Source organism: Serinus canaria, chromosome 1 (assembly GCF_022539315.1).
Source record: "Serinus canaria isolate serCan28SL12 chromosome 1, serCan2020, whole genome shotgun sequence".
In the NCBI taxonomy this organism is placed as follows: domain Eukaryota; kingdom Metazoa; phylum Chordata; class Aves; order Passeriformes; family Fringillidae; genus Serinus; species Serinus canaria.
The window spans coordinates 43103112-43120201 of record NC_066313.1 but is presented as its reverse complement, the minus strand read 5'-3'; the positions used below and the strand labels follow the sequence as shown (position 1 = coordinate 43120201).

At 43.3% G+C, this 17090-nt stretch overlaps 1 long non-coding RNA gene across 7 annotated transcripts in view; it reads right to left on the bottom strand.

Annotated features, from left to right (window-relative positions):
* Window positions 1–17090, bottom strand: part of LOC127059219 (uncharacterized) — a 78910-nt gene that overhangs the window by 51247 nt on the left and 10573 nt on the right. For all 7 annotated transcript variants that reach the window (XR_007776836.1, XR_007776832.1, XR_007776834.1 and 4 more), the window contains exon 3: window positions 3641–3894. This is a non-coding gene — a long non-coding RNA (uncharacterized LOC127059219). The remainder of the gene's footprint in view (window positions 1–3640; window positions 3895–17090) is intronic.

The window sequence follows — 17090 nt, the reverse complement described above, 5'->3', positions numbered from 1 at the left end:
GACCTTGTGGTTTCTTTTTTACACAGTTGCATATTTTAAATTCCTGTAATTTTTTATTCAGGTTACACCTGTAGAATTTTCTAAGGCTGTCTTTGTTACACTGTATTTTTCTCTGTTTCATCAATTTGATATTTATTGTTTTCCTTATTGCATGTATTTTCCTGTAAGTTACTGCTGCATATTGCAGTATAATTGAAGCAGTATCCAATACGTTCATACAACAGCCTTTGATTTTATTAAAAAGACATCTATAATGTGTGAGATAGGAAGAAAGGACAGATGCACAGAAATACTCCATTGCTTCTCTAAGGAAAGTCTCTAATACCTCTGTTTCCTAAATCTCTGAGTGTAGTGAGTAGCTTGCAGCTTGCAAAGCAGCTATATTAATTTACTTTCCCTGTTCTGTAGTCGTTTCCCTATTCTACTGTTAAATCATGATAAGTTTGAAAGTTAAAATGTATTTTTCTGATTGCACTATTGGAATGGTATTAAACTGTGTTATCCTATCTATTACCATCTTTTAGGCAAAGAGTGAACTGTGCTTCATTAGGGAAGCAGGAGAAGTGCTTGAGGTGCTTGTATAAAAACAGCAAAAAATCATTTTGAGACAAAGTGATGGAATTGTCAGTCTCAATTTCTCGAAAGATGAGATCTGTGCTGCCAGTGCCTGTATAGTCCCATGTCAGCATTGCATTGCCATAGTATGGAGTTACAAAAAGGGGTTTGAGAATCTCTAACTGTGGTGCCATTACAGGGATGGAGATGTGGAGGATGGGAGCTCTCAATAAGAAGAAGAGCCCAGCAGATGTGAACCTTACAATTACTTGAAGTATCAGGAGGAAAACCAAATGCTCTTCTGCTGTCAGCAGCCTACCAGGCCCAAAGGGAGTGTTTCACAAATTAATTTGGATCTAGTTAGAGTAAACAAGTGTAAATGAATATGTTTTCTGTAGCTGCCTGCTCATCTGCTCTGTTCCCTCAAGCTTCAGTGAGAATATGAGTGTGCACGCACATGCGGGTGCTGTTGCAGAGTGTAAAGACAAAAACTGACCCCAGGGGAAAATTCACATTCAATTTGGTAAGGATTTGTATGTACCAAGCCAACAGCCAAGGATTTCTTTCTGTACTTTTCTGTGATTTCAGAAAGAGAAAGGAGTTCCTTCCTTCAGCATGTTATTCAGAACTAAGCAGGGGTGCAGCTTAGAGCACATCACTTAGAGGAAGTTACATATGGACTAGTATCTGTTATAGTTCATTTTTTGGGTGGAACCTTCTCTAGAAAGGCTACACAAACCTCTTGGTTCTATTATAAACGGGAAATCATAAGAAACTGGCAGTGTTCTAGTTTTCTTTAGAGCAGTACAACTTATTTTCTTAACATATTCAAACAAATGCTTCTTGGGCTTGCAAGGATGGATTGTCCTTCACCAGACATGTAAATGGAGAGATGCTTGGAATAAAAGAGTACTCAGTGTGCATGAGATTTCTTCTTGAATGTGGGTGTGAAATGGAGATTTTAACATGTGTCTTGGTACACTCCTTCCAGCTACCTGCATTTCACACCTGTTTTCACAAGGAGCAGAGATGTTTCAGAAGCAGAATCATTCAGAAACCTGTTTCCTTTTATCTATGGGTACTTATCTATGTTTAGAATATAGTCTAACATGGAAAAGTTAACTTAAGAGTCCATAATTTCATGTGGATATAGGAAAGCTTTATGCTGAACTTACTTTTTTTTAGAAGATTCTACACAATAAGAGCTGTAAATTTGCCCTAAATTGAATGTTTGATCTGTTTAGCTTAAGCCTAGATGATAATACCGTTGTAGTTTCAACAGACTGCTCAAGGCCTCCACAAGGGTCCAACACCTCTGTGTCATCCCAATGGAAAGGTTTTCCAATAGAAAACATTAAAAAGACTTGGTAATTTAAAGGACTATGAAAACCCTTCTTTCCATTTACAATGTTTTTAAACTTTAACATCAGGTCTTGCACTAATTTTTCCAATACCATAACCTATTTTTCCAATACCAGTACCTACTTTCCACATCAAGCCATGGTTGCTTGTTCTTGGTCTGCTTAAACAGGCAATGCTCCTAAGGAATACCATGGGGGCATTTTTTAGCAGCCTAAGGAGAAAGTGATGAGGCTGGAAAAATCCTCACTGTGACTCTGATATTACTGAAAAAATGAGGTTGTTTATGAGTCAGCTTTGCTGCAAGCTGTGGTTGATGTAGAGCATGTTGTTGGTTTTTTTTATAAACCCTACTTCATGGGGTGAAATCTGCATACTAAGTCCTAAGTAGTAATATAGAAATTATTTCTGTGCAGTTAAAAACATATCTCTGGAATTGCCAGGCACAAAGGCAGCAGTCACAGAAGTGTGTAGTTTTCCACATTCCAGAGCACCTTGCGACCACAAAACCAGATTTTCTGATATTACTCAGCAATGCCATTTCAAAGCCATGCAGTAATGGAGAGATGTAATTGTCCCATTTCAAACACACGGGCTACTGGAGACAGCAAATTGCATAGCCAGGTGATTTCATGAAATGAGTATGCCTGTTGTCCATGTGGTACTGAATTTTATGGAGTAGCATGAAGTCACATTTTGTACTTCTACAAACCAGAAATATTATTGGAATATTGCTTTTGATTTTCCTTCTTTAGAAAGAAAAGTTAACTACAAACATCATCTCCCCTCTATCAGTATCTGTATCAGTGCATAGTAAAGGGTTATTACAGAAGTCTGAATACAGCTTCAGTTGCTGAGACATCTCATACTACTCCAGTGTGTTGTTTACAAAACAAAAACTATTAAAAAATAAGGATATGACTGCAGAGAAAAAATAGAGAATACAATTTTTCTTAGGAAGATGCAGGTATTATTTATATTATGACAAATAAAATCAGATTTAATCTGATCTTAGTGATCTAATCATTTATTATAAGGGAAAACCAGTAGGTAGGGATTAATGCAAACATATTTAAGCATCAGTAAAGAGGAGGTAGGTGCATGTTTTTTGCACTATGTAAACAGTTCTTACTGCATCTGAATATAGCTTTTGGTTTCAAGTCTCTTCTTAAAAAACTACAGTCCAGACTCCTCTGGAGTGTGCTGCCATAAAATGTTCTGAAACAACTGGCCAGACAGTGGCCACTGACTAGCCTCAGGTAGTTACTGCCATGTCCACCCTGTTGGTAGTCCTGTCCCCATGCCTGTGAAGAGCAAAACAAAGTGTAACTCCCAGCTGCCACCTCTCCTGTGAGCTGCAGGCGAGTTTCTTGCCTGTTGCCAGAAGGACTTTGCTCTGGCACACTGCTGCTGGCCATGCTGGCGCAGGTCAGTAAACAGGCGATGTGGGCAGCCTTGCTCACAGCCCTGGGGTTTGTTCTGTTTGTTAGGCCAGGTCAGTCTGTGCTGGCCTCCAGCATGGCTTGCTGCCCTGTTTCTGTAGCAAAGGGCTTTTGGCTGTACTGCCTGTATAGGCCAGTCTGCCCAGCTCCTGGGAAGCCAGCCACAGCCTGTTGCAGAGCTGGCAATGGATGTTAACAGCTCATCCTCATTTACCCATTTTTCAGGCTAACAAACTTGGACTATTCACCTATAAAATCAATTTTTTCCTTCCAAGATAGTTTACCTGTAATAGCTGAGATCCATCTGCCCTGGTGCTGTGCTGTTCCAAGCTCTTTTCTGTGATCCCTGCTGCAGCTTTTCTGATTTTTGCTGATGTGGGTTACTGCCAGCTGCCATCTACTTGATGGCATGACTTCAGTCTGAGGAAAGCTGGAGAACTTTCCATGATGTAAATATTCATTCCTCAGCAGCATGGGGGCTCTTTTGCCAGGATGTGTGTGGTTGCAGGACCTTCCTCTGGTGGTTGTGTCAAAGGTTCTGAAATTTTTGTTAAAAGGTAGAGGTGATCATCACTGGATGTTAGAGCCTACAAGGAGGGCTTTAACATGACCATGCTCATGATTTATGAGTAATTTAAAAGCCACATAATTTGTAAGCTGCCTAATTAAAGCAATGTTGAGACACTTCTAGAACAACACACAATCACCTTGTTTATAGCAGGAAAGCACAAAGGCCAGAACTGAATAAAACCCGGCTACCACGGGAAGACTGGTTTGTCCACAGCTGTCTCTTACTTTTGGCAACACTCAGTGAGCTTGTTTTCAATAGTGGCACTGAAACAGTGTTATTCTGGTTGCTTCTCATCCTTTTAGTGTGCATTTCCTCAAGAAGTTTCTCTGAGGGAAGCAAAACCTTGTATTTAGACACCATTTTTAAAAAATTTATGATCCTTTGTATGATTTCCAAGCTCATGTAGCCATAGGAGCTCATGAGCCCTATTCTATACTTTGTTGTATTTCTTCTTTTTCCATTTTTTAAGCTTTCCTTTGAATTGTCCATTCACCATCCACCTCTCTTCCCACATTAGTTTCTTGTAGTGACCCTTCATTACTGATGCTTGTCAGCTACATCTAAGCTTCTCAGCTACATTTCAAAGCTACACATGGGGATTAAATGCTACACAGATGTTGTACCAACCTCCCACTCCAGCCTCTACAAGCAAACTCTTTGTGATGAATACTGATTATTTCCAATCAGTAGATTGGATCTAAACTCTGAATCTGGCCATCTGGACCGTGTTTCATCATGGCTGGTGGCTCAAGGGTGTGTTTTGGTCATTCCCATTGCAGTTCCCCAGGCACAGCCCAGCAGCCCATTGGCAGAAACTTCTCTGACTCACATTCCTCCCAGGACAGTGCTGTGTGCTGCAGGTGCAGGAGTGCAAACGCAGCCTTTTCCTAATCCTCCCTGTTGACAGCAATGTTTGAATTCTCCAATTTAATCTCATGGTAGGTTCCAAGATGAAGCTGCTCCCTATTTTATGTCTGACTCAGTATTTACCTGTCAGCTTGGTACTTGCTGAGATCATTGGTGATCAGCTGCTCTGTGAGCCTTAAAGCAAAGTTATTGGCAGAAGGCCTTTTTAGACCATAGGGATTTTATGTTTGGGTCTGGAAGGCATAGGGCAATAGAAGAAGGACCCTTGTGGTCAGCAAAGTCCCTGTAATTTGGGAGATTATATTGCTTTTTTACCCTCACAGGGCAGGTCTCCCAGTCCCTGGCTCCTGCCTGTTGCCTTTTCAACTCCTTGCATCCTCCCTGAGAAGCAGAGACCTCACACAGGTGATGTGTGTTGGAAGTACCAGTGCTCACTGATGTAGCTTTTCTGAGCCCTCCTTCCCTCCAGCTCTCACTTCATATTCTTTCTTTCTATCGCCCAGCAATGGGATACATTTTTGCCTGTTTCCAGGCCTGTTTGGTAAATACTGTCCTTCCAGTCATGGTTTTCTCAAGGAGAGCTTTTTATTTTTGTTGCTTGAACTATTATTTTCAGGTGGTTTTTTTAGTGGTGTATGCAACAATTTTACCTGGAGAAAGCTCTTATGACAAATCTGTGACAGCTCTTCCTCTTTTTTTATTCCTTTTGTGAGAAAATTATGAAATGCCGAATACATGCTTCTACTTTTGAGAAGGTTTGGAATGGAACCAGGTATGGTTCACACAATTCTACCCTTGGCTAAAATCCCCAATTTACATACCTGGTAAAACCACAGTAACAGGGTGGAGAAAGTATAGTCTCCACAATTAAAATGCAAGCTGACTTAATGAAGGGAAATTTATTAGGGGAGAATTTTATGACAGTATATTTTCACCTCTGGCAATTTCATATACAACACCACAGACAGCACAGGGCTGAACAACACCCTGAGCACAGCCCAGACTGAGGGAGGCTGCACTGTGGGGGTCCTCAGATCTGTGTCAGCATCTGCCTTCACTGCCCAGGAGGACAGGCAATGGTCCTGGCCCACTCAGTTTCTTCTTGCTTTGTGCCTTCTCTTAGCTTGCATTTGTACCTTTACACAGTTCCTGCCCTACTACCCCATACTTCTAATTTTGTTAATCCATACCTGTTTGTCCTTTACACTCTCCTTCATTTTCCAGTTGCCTACTTAATGCTCAATTGCATCTTTGCATTCCCATTTTTCCCTTGGTGAAAGCCGGCAGTGCTCTGGGTCATGAACCCCCCCCAGGGGAAGAGGATTGGAGATGGCAGAGGGAATGGCTGCAAGACCTGCACAGGAGTCTGATCTGAGGGTGGCACCTTAGCAGAGGTCACTTACTCAAGCCATGGTCTGAGTCCTGAGCATGACAAGTTAAGAAATCTTGACTGGCATCCAATCCTGTGTCAGTCCAAGACCAGCAGATTTATCACCTGATGCTCAGCCTCCCTCATCTCCTTCTGATGCTCACAATTTTGGCTGACAGTTATTTTAACTGTTTGCTTGATCTTGAGCTTTGTTCCTTTTTGTGGGCATGGAGACCATCTTCACATACTTATCTACACTCTTGGGCTCATTGCTTATGAAATAGAATAAATAATATTTTTCAAACTTTTACAAGATTGTAGGAAGCTTGCCATAGCTGCAAATACAAGTATCAAGCTGCAAATACAAGTTTGATCCACAGCTTAGATTTTTTTAAAAAGTCTTCCTAAGTGTAAGTGAAGAAACTGAACAAGTTATTTAGAGCAGTTGCAGAGGTCTTTGAGTTCTTTTAGGAAAGGATTGAAACACACCTCTTGGAGATTACACAGATACCATTAGTACAAATCAGAGATCCTTGATCCCTATAAACATGCAAATTAGAAACAATTAAAATATACAACATGGCCTAATGCTTAATATTAGGATACACCTCATGCTCATGCAGCCACAAATTAGTTTATCTAAAGAGACCAAGAGGAAAATGAAGAAAAAGGTGGGGTGACATTGATCACAGTAAATAAAGTCTAGCTCTGAGAAGGTGGTTTCCAAAGAGATATTTTGGGACCATTTTAGGTCATTGTACACAGAAAAAGAAAAAAAAAAAAGAAAAAGAAAAAAAAATCCAACAAAAATACCCACAAAAAATCCAACCCCAAACTTACTGCAAACAAGAAAAATATTCAAGGAAGCAATCCAATATAGAGTGGTGGTGGGCATTATGGTAAAGCTACACAAACAATACATAATACGATGATTTCCAGAGGGGTATGAGCAATCCAGGGCTGCTGGGACATCCCCATTGCACAAACAAATGAAGAAATCACAAGAGCAGATACTCATAACTTTTAGAAAGGGGAAGCTGTGAAGGAAATAGGAAATAAAGTCAAGACAGAGGCATGTTGAAATAACCGGGGAAGGCCGAATCACTGTCAACACTGAGGCTATGATAGATGAGAGAACTGAAGAGGAAAACAGGAAATGGATGTGAAACTAGTAGGGGAAGACTGCTGGAACATCAGAAAAAATCTGCAAAACCAGGAGAGTGTAAATAGCAGGTTTTACTGCCTTTCCCTGATTTTATGGAAGGTCATCTCAATGCTTCCTTAGAGATATGATGGGAGAGACAGTATTGGAAGGAGCCTTGGTGAAAGTTGCTGTCAGTGGATTCACATCACTTTAAAGGCAGCAGTGAGCAAGTAGGAGCCAGTCAACCCCAACAGTTGGGCAGGGAGCTGGGGATGCCATAGGCTGGTCATGCTCATTCCTTGCAGGAGGCATCTGCTTCAGGGGGCAGCATTTTACAGGGTAAACAATGTCATGCAGACTAAAATGACAAGACTGTCATAAAACAAAATGAAGGTTTCAACAAGATTGCAGTTTTTCAAGAATTAGCAAACCTTCAGGCCATTGTCTGAGGTAAGTACTAATGGGGCCAAGGAGTTGTGGAGCTCCTGTGCTTCTCATTTCCATGAGCAGCAATTTGGCATTTAGGGGCTCGGAGCAATATTCCCATGGAAGATCTGAATGCTGTTCCCTGGTCACTGCATGTAAGACAGTATAAATAGCAGACATATTTAAATTAGTGACAACACTCTCCACTTCCTGCAAGTGTCAGTCCTTTCACCTTAGATTTACAGCCTCTCATCTCCAGTGTCTTCATCTAAGGCAAAGGGCAGAATGTTGTTGTGCAGGAATTAATAAGTAACAGATAGGTGCTATGTTTGCAGATGGACTCTGCACCACCAACTCCTCCATGGATGATGACAAATGCAGATTTGCTTAGCCACCTGTGTTGGACAGTACACTGGTACTGGAACCATTGTTTGAACCTCTCTTTGGTGCCCAAGTGCAAACATCTCCAATCCTGTGTGTGATGAGTCCATTGGTGTCATTCCATGGAGTGAGGATGGCTACAGCAGGAAAAAGGCTGGGTAAATAAAAGATGTGAATTTGAAACAAACGGGCAGATTAAAAGGATTGGTTGTAAAACAAAGTGAATATGCTGTGAGATAAGGGTACATAATGGGCTGCAGCTGAAAAGATTACAGTAGTGATATATAAAGAATGTCCTGAATTAATCACTTCCTTTGTGTAAGTATTTATGTTTTGCAAATCATTATCACTTAGCAACCTAAACTGTCCTTTTTACAGACTTAAATTGTTTCCTGGGGGTATTATCTCTGTCTGGCTCAGCAAAATTAAAACAGTAGCTCACTTAACACTGTCTATAAGTAGATGGAAATAGTTGGGTCCAGATGTGTTATGAATTGTGCTTAGAGAATTAACATGGTTTAGATCATAGAAAGTGGGGCATATTTGCTGTTCAACACTTTCTTATAGAGCAGTAATCTGTGTTTAGCTTTATGGATCTTATCAAATGCTTCTTCAAGCCAAGTCACAACTCTTGCCAAGAATACTTAATGCCACGTTTGAGGCGACGAAATGTAAGCCAGGGGGAGACCTGCAGGATTGCTGGGTTCCCTCTCTGTACTGAGACACCCTGAGGCCAGGGAGCCCTACTGGGCCCCCACCACAGCCACTCAGTGCAGCAAAACATCACACCCAGGTTTGTCTAAGGACTCCTGAAAAATCTCTCTGGAAAGGGATTCTCCAGCCTCTCCCACACTCCACACCTTGTACATCTTGGAAATATTCCCTAGTGGGTTGTCAAAGGACTCTTTGTTGCAGAAGGAAAATTGATTTCTTCATGTCTTTGTCTACAGATAATATAAAACAATCATTTTCTCAAGAAGGCTGTATGTGTTTGAGGATTGTTTCCATCTCTGTTCTGGAAATATTCTTTTCTTGGACTAAATGAGCCATGTTTTTCATTTTGAATCCCTTGGTGTATAATTCTCTTGATTCTTGTGCTCCTTGAATGCTTCTCACTTTGTCCAGGTCTGCATGTACCATGTCCAGACCAGGACCTCACACACTAGTTAATTAAGGCTAACATCTTTAGCCTTTATTAAACCACATCATATCAATGCTGACTTCTGTTTTAAGAGGAGTGAAGATAATGTGTGTCTTTTCCCAGTCCTCAGACTGATTTTCTGCCATGCCAGAGCAGTCTACACCATGCTCAGTGGTGATCCCAGCCAAACTCTAGTACATTCAGACCTCCCACCTGGGCTGCTTGCACCTCTTGCCCTTCCTTTTGCATGCTGTTATTTTCAGCCCTGTCTAGATGAGCAAAGAGTGAATCAGTGGAGAAACAGGAGTGGATGATGAGTGGCCTTGTCCTTTTCTTCCTCTCTGAAATCTGCTGCCCAGCACTTGTGGCTGGCAGGGAGGGCGGACTGGACTGGACTGGGCTGGGCTGGGCTGTGAGTCATCCTCCATTCCCTGCTCTCTTCCTAAGCCAGGAGCTGCTTGTTCCCTGCCAGCTCCAAGCTATGGCCAAGGTCCTGGCCCCATGCATGTACGGAAAAAAATCTTCCCTGCCTGTGCATATCTGCTGCTGTGGCACAAACATGGCCTCATTTAGAGGAGTGCTTCCTTCCCTTTGCTCGGATAGATGAGCTCTGCACTCCTCTGTGTCACTGCTGGCAGCAGATACCTGCTGCACAGCCCGATCAATGGCCTCACCATAAGGAATTTCAGCATAAAAATGGGTCCAAAAGTCTGCAAAACCCCAGCAGTTGTCCCATGACATCTTAACACCTGATGGAGAGTGAGATATTATGGATCCACAATGTGTTTTCAGTTCCTGAGCTGATTGTTAACAAGGAAAGTTTAAATACTTGATTAATGCTGCATTAATGCTAGAGGTACAGACCTGAAGGGAGAGGTGAACTGAGTGGTTAAATATTAAATAGCTTTAAACTGTTACAAATAGCATGTTTATGGCCATAGCTTTCCACTGAGAGTTCCCTTTAACACCTGAGCCTCTCAAACTCACAAGACATCCAGGCAGAGATGCTCTTCATCAGGGCCTGTCCACACTCCAGCTGTGGAGGGGCAGGACACAGCCTGCCTGGGCTAGGTTGGAGAAGCCATGTGATGGCAAAGGGGTACACACACCTGGCACTGCTCCAGTACTGCCAGCATCTGAGTCAGAGGTCTGGGGTAAAACCATGCAAGTTTTCATTGTCAAGAACACTTTCTATTTGTTATTAATAGTTTGGGAGGGTTTTTTAACTAGTTCTTTATATTAGAGCATTTGGCTACTTTAAGATGACTTTATTTCCACTGTGCACAATCTGCAGGATTAATAATGCACTGTGGGAGCTGGTTTTGATTTGACCTCTTCTGTTTGCCTATGCTGTTTGCAGAGATCTTCGCACTCACCAGGTGACACAAGCAGCCTTGACTTTACAAAGAGGGTATCTATCATCATTCAGCACTCATAAAATCCTGCAAACTGATGATCAGCATTTCATGGCTGTGCCTTCAACTTTGCTTGGTATTTGTAAATAATTTCTAAGAAGATTCTGTATGAAAGTGTTGAGGAAGAAGTGCAAGAAGTGCTGGATTGCATACTGCAGCATTATTTTCTGATTATCTCTTTCTTGTGAAATCTAAGCCCTCCTCACGTATGAACGGGCAAACCCTGCTCAGCATCTTTGAGTGAGGGGAGGCTTTTCCACCTGCCCTCCACTCCAGGAAGAGGTCGTGCTTCTCCCCTGCCCATTGGTGCTGTGGGGACCCACCAGAGCAGCAGGTGATGAAGCCACCCCGGCTCTAAGTAGGCCAGTGCGGGGGTATTAGTCATCCACTCCCCGCATGCCTCACTGCCTGTGCCCGGAGCAGATGTGTTCCACTGCCTTCATGTAACCCCCTAGAGGGCTGGCTGCTGATTAGGGCAGCCACCTCCCCCACTGCCACCAGCACCCAGCAGTGACCTTGAGCTGCAGGTGACACTGAAGCCTGCCATGAAGAGGCAGAGGTACCTATGAGCCTGGTGCAGGAAGACCTGCTGCAACAGTGCCAGCCCTGAACTGAAAAGCCCACTTGGGGCAAAACCCCTGGTCTTGGCTGGTAGGGCTTACCCTCTCTCTTACCCTCTGAGTTAGTTCCCACTCTCCCAGCTGGGAGGGCACCATTGGGATAGAGAGTCAAATTTTGTGTCAAAAGACACATGAGCTCCCCTTCACCCCCCAACCTCAGCCTCAGCTCCATCTCAAGCCAACAGTCCAGGTGGATTTTTAACAAGCATGAAGAATTGGTTTTGTCTAATCCTGTGTGTGCAACCATCAGGCAAGTTCTTATCTTGACTTAACCTACAGGTAAAACGACTCTGGTCATACTGCTAGCATATTTCAGGGATTTGTGTCCACACCCCTTGGTGTGTGCACTCCGATATCCCTCAGGTTATCTTTCATCATCGGTTACGCTTCAAGTCTCTGCAATCAGATACGGTTATCTGAGCAACAGGGAGAAATATTTACCAAAATGAAATTAAGATGGGAAAATGGAGAACAAAGAATAAAGGGAGGAGAAAAGAACTAAAGATGAAAACTCAGTGTTTGAAATTTGCACTGTTAGAAAATGGTTTCACTTTTGCACATTGTTCTATACAAGGAGATTTATCTCATGACATATATTCTTTGCCTTCTAGTTGGGATGGCAATTTGATTCTTGAGATACTTTGTTTTTTTCTTTCCTGCACATTTAGCTCCTGCTAATGCTGAGAGAGGTTGTTGGTGAGGGTCTCAAGAAAACTTGGATTGTGATGAGCCAGGGATGTTGAAAGTCCAGCTCTAGATAATGTTTCTACATTTCTACTCTTCTTCTGTACATCCATTAACTTTTTCCCAGAGTTTCTTCTTATGGGATGCTGTCTTGGCTACGATCAACAGGGGATGGCTGAGATCTGGGTACAGATTGCTGAGCTGAGGTGTTGCAGCACCTGCCAGCCAAGTACCATTCACCTGCCAAAGCAACCCATTGGGCCAAGGAACACCCCTGCCTTGGGACCCTTCAGTCCTTGTATGAGAGACTACTCCTGTGGCCATGACTGGGCAGAGCAGCTCAGTCACCTTGTGTTCTTCTACCAAACTCTTTGGGGATGGCTGGCAATGTCATTTGTCCCCCTGTTGTCCTGGTGGGAGGCTATGGAGAAGATGCTAAAAACAACAGCTTTGTCGACCATCACCATCTATTGCCTTCTCTGCATTGGCAGGTGGGATAAACCCCACCTGATTTCCTGTGGTCTCCTGCAGCACACAGCTCTGGCAGGACAGACAGTGGCAGAAAATATAGTTTCATTTTGCTTGTAACTGGGCAACAAAGAAAAGGATTTGTGATAAAACCAGAGCGGTCTTGTGGCAAAGGTGCCTTTAAGTCTGTCTCCTTGTCCTGTGCTGACAGCTGCTTGATGTTACAGCACTTAGGTTAACTCCTCAATGCTCCAAAACAGAAATTTCTGCCTCCTGATGGCAGATTTGGCTGCTTAATCACCATCAGCTTCTTTAAGTTCCAGAAATGGAAAGCTGCATCTAAACTCGGTGCTATTACCACAGGTACTGTCCACAGCCCTGTGGGGTTCAAATGGGATTCCTACTCCTTGCAGTTCATCTGGCTCTTCTGGACACACCCTGACTTGTGACTGCCATCTCAGCACTTAATTAAGGGGTTAATGGACATCTCCACCTACTTCTTGCTCAATGTGGTTGTAATGGCAGCCTGGACCCCTCTGGGAGGGAATGGGTCTCCTCTGGAATCTTCTTTACAACACTAAAACGTATTCCCATATAATGCTCTTGCCTTGCGAATGTCTGATGTGGTATGGGTTACAGCAACATCTTTGTGGACATGAAAAGTGTTAAAATGTAGCTATTTGCTCTGTTGCAAATGCCATGCTTTGCAAACTTAGGAAAGTATCTTGGGCGGCATGAATTTTGCCCTTAAGCACTAAGTAATGTGTGAATTACTACTTAAAATTAGTATCCCATACTTGTTAGGATTTGCTTTCTTCAGTAAGTTCCTTTGCTCCCTCCTCACTATGGGTCTGATATGTGCCATTATTCTTTCAATTAGTGCAAACTTTCCACCAGGCCCACAGGGATCAGGCTGCTCTGTGCCAAGGTTTTAGCTTGGGAGATTGTGACCTGCAGGACAAGAACTGTGGATGAGAACTTGGAGTGCTCCAGAGCAGTCTGGAAGCCTGTAGGTACAAGCTGAGTGGCACCACCAGCCCCCAGCCAGCCAAAATGCCAAGGTTAAAGTACCATCCTGACTTTGGAAAGGGGATCAAGGTCACACATAAGTAGCTCATGTAAAGTTTTCTTTCTCAAAACTCCTTCCTGCCTCATGCCACAGTGTCCCCCAAGGAAAAGTCCCAGGGAACACTTGTTCTCTGGGGTTAGGCTGGGAAACTGAGCAGGGAAACCAAGCGGATGTGTGATTTCCCAACAGGGTATGGAAGGCCTCTGCATTGCCAATACATGGGAGGTGATCTGTGTCACCACAAAGCTACAGAGGCATATGAAACAAAAGCCGGTCCGATTCCCTCTCTGAACTCCACTACATGCTGATGAGATGGACTCAGAGCCCCAGTGCTTAGCATAGGGAGGACCTGAATGCCCTCAAAGATGGGGGGGAAATCTGATGTTTCAGAGCTTGGGCTTTAGTTGGATTGTATCCACTTCAGTAAGGCTGAATTGTTTTCAGGACAGTTTTTCTTTTTTTAATGGAAGAAAGGAAAAATAAAATAGGCTCCTTGAGGGAAGAGAAGAAGTGGAAAGATAGGTCTTGGCACTATTTGACAGGACGTGACTCTAGGTAGCAAACCATCAAGATGAAAAAATAGTTTCTAATCCTGTGTAGCTTGTGGCATGGTCCATGATACAGGTTTTGGAGGCACGAATTTCAGTCCTTTTGCTGACCCAGCAGCTGCCTGTGTCAGCCATGGCTCTGCACCCCAGAAGAAGGCAGAGTCCCTCCTGGAGGTGAGACTCTCAAGTGCTTGCAGCAGCTGGGTCTTGGGCTGCTGGATAAGGATTGTCCTCATAGGGTATGGGCCATGCTGGGAAACATCACAGAGGCACCTGACAACCCCAGTCCTCTGGATGTTTGTGCATTGCAGCTCTCCTTCCTGCTTACAGTTGGGATGTGGATTTTATGTGCAAGACTCATCTCTCTTAAAAAGAGGGAAAGAGCAGCTATTTAGTTCTGCTTTGTACTCTGATTTTGCAAATTTACTATTAGTTTTATAGGTAGGCAATGACTTTTGTTTTCTCATTGGTGTGGCTATTTCGTGGCTGAAGAAAGAGCAGAGTTGTATATGAAGTACTGGGTAAAGAAGAAGTCACTCATGTTCAAGGCTCTGATGATATAAAATGTGTGCAGAAAACTCTTCTGCTCACATAAAATACAGAAGGTTTAATGAAACAGTCTCATGTTTCCTTTTTAAAAATTCAGAATCTCTTAAACCAAGAAAAATGCCTCCACTGGAAGGGAGTGCCAGTAATTACAGGCCTGCTCTCACATCCACTGGAAAAAGAGAAACAAGCAGCAGTTTCCCCTGAGGGAAGAGGGATTCTGGAAGTTAAACAGAAATGTTTATGCTTGTGAAGAGCTAAAAGGCTTCATAGGCACCCTGCTTCCCCCTCATACCCTGAGCACCTCAGAGCAATGCATCAGCCCTGCAGCACAGAGAAACAGCCCAGAAAAGAGCTTGCTTTCAGCAGCCCCATATTCTGCAGGGAGACGAAGAAACACCAGAACAGGGATGTGGCTAAGTATCAGCAGATCTTGCCCTCCAAAACTCCCACTGGGGACTATTTGCATATTCTTTCTGTGCAGGAGATCACTGTTTTTTCAATAGCTGAAGCCTTTGCCTGCCCAGATTGAAAACTACTGTTAGAGGATTTTCTTTGTTAAATTTAAAGCAACTCACATAAAAAAGGAAGCAATCTTGAGTTAGATGTGACTCATCTTTTACACATTGATCAATCTTCCTGTTTTCATTTCTGATTTGTATAATTTTGTTAAACTTGTATTTAAAACCTTTCCATAACATGGCTTTTGGCTTGGCACAAAATACAAATAATTATCCGCTCTATTAACATCTATATTCTATGAGAACTCGTCTGGCAAATGTGCCACGTAATCTACACAGGCATCGATCCTAAATTGAAAGACAGCATCAAAATCTGAGTCAGTTCTTCTACACATTATTAAGTGTCCATTTTAATGGAGACTTAATGGCCGTTGATGGCTGCCAATCTAATTTCATACTTGCCTGTCCCTATCCTGTGGCAGAAGACCACACAGATAACCAGAGCACAGCATAACATTTCTTTTTGTCTGCCTTTCACTTGGCTTTCATATGGATTTTTTCACATGATTTATGTCAGGAGCAATTTGATGATTCCATTCAGTTGATGGTCTCTCCTCTCTATCCTATCTCTCCAATCCCAGCCAAGATGAGTCGCTGAAAATCTTATACGGAGAAGCTGAACTCCATAGTCCAAAACACATTTCCTGACTGTTTACATTAGGTGGAGAATAATCTACAACTAAAGCAAATCTAGTTTCATAGCTAAGAGGCAAATCTTCCCTCCCCTGCAGCCATAGCACACCTTGACCATGGTGGAAGGACAACAATTTTGCTGCATGCAGTGAGGGAAGGAAGAACAGAAGGCAGTTTCCAATGGATGACCTCCCTTCTTCACTCTACACAGCAAGGTAGGAAGATCCCACAGTGGGAGGACACCCATGAGGCTGGAGGTTTGCAGCCATAGGAGGTCATAGTCAGGCTGTGTTATCTCATCCACTAAAACCAATCCAAAACATCCAAACTGCTGAGCGCCAGAATTTCAGAGATGTTAGCCAGCACACAAAACAAAGGGCATGACTGTCAGGACAAGGTAAGCAGGAGTCCATTCATCGCTTGGCAGAAGGTTGGGATAAATGGGAAGAGTCCTTCCTTAGGAGAAAAACTGGTTTGCTGGATGGTGAAGAAAGAGGTTCTCCTGTAACCTAAACGTGTCTAGCACAGACTCAGTGGGGACCTTTGTGTCATGGGACAAGGCTTCCCATGACCTGAGTCAGTTTGGTAATCCCCACACTGCAGATTACCACACAGACATGCACCCAAAGCAGCAGAAAAAACTGACGATTGCTTCCGTCATGAACCACAGATGCTCCCTAGATCTTCCTGCTGCCCCAGAAAATAATGTCATCATGCCAAACCAGGCAAAGCAGAGGGTATGACTATGTCCTGCATTGCCCAACCTCTGCCCACTCAGCTGACGCCTCTCTGGCCACACTGGTGAAGAAGAGAGGAGAAGGCTGGATGGGCATCTGGACAGGGGGAGCAGGTTGGCATGTTAGCCCATGGTTACCTAGGAACAGCTGTGGCCTGAGGTGGTTTTTGATGGGATAGGCTGTCCTTAGGTGTAATCCTAACTGGAATGTCTGATGGGAGACACTGGCTAAGCAGAGACCATCCCATTCTGCTGAGCAGGAGTTAGATGAGAGGCACTCACTGGCCACTGAAAGTCAATAGAGTTGGCTGAATGAAAACTCTTAGATAATACTAATGGGTTCAGCAGCGTGCTAAGAGTTGCTGGCTGATCTCAGCACCTTGTCTCTCACAGCAGCCCAGGGGATAGAGGGACACCCCATGGGATTACTGTAATTATGTCCTGTGGGGCAAAGGATATATTTCTTACTTCTTCACGTAGGATCTTGTACAGGCCATGAGGTATGAGTTGTACCTGACCAAATTAAAGAAAGGCTGTGATTTGAACTGGGACTATTCTGACAAAACTGGCTTGACTACCTTGACCTACCCATCTG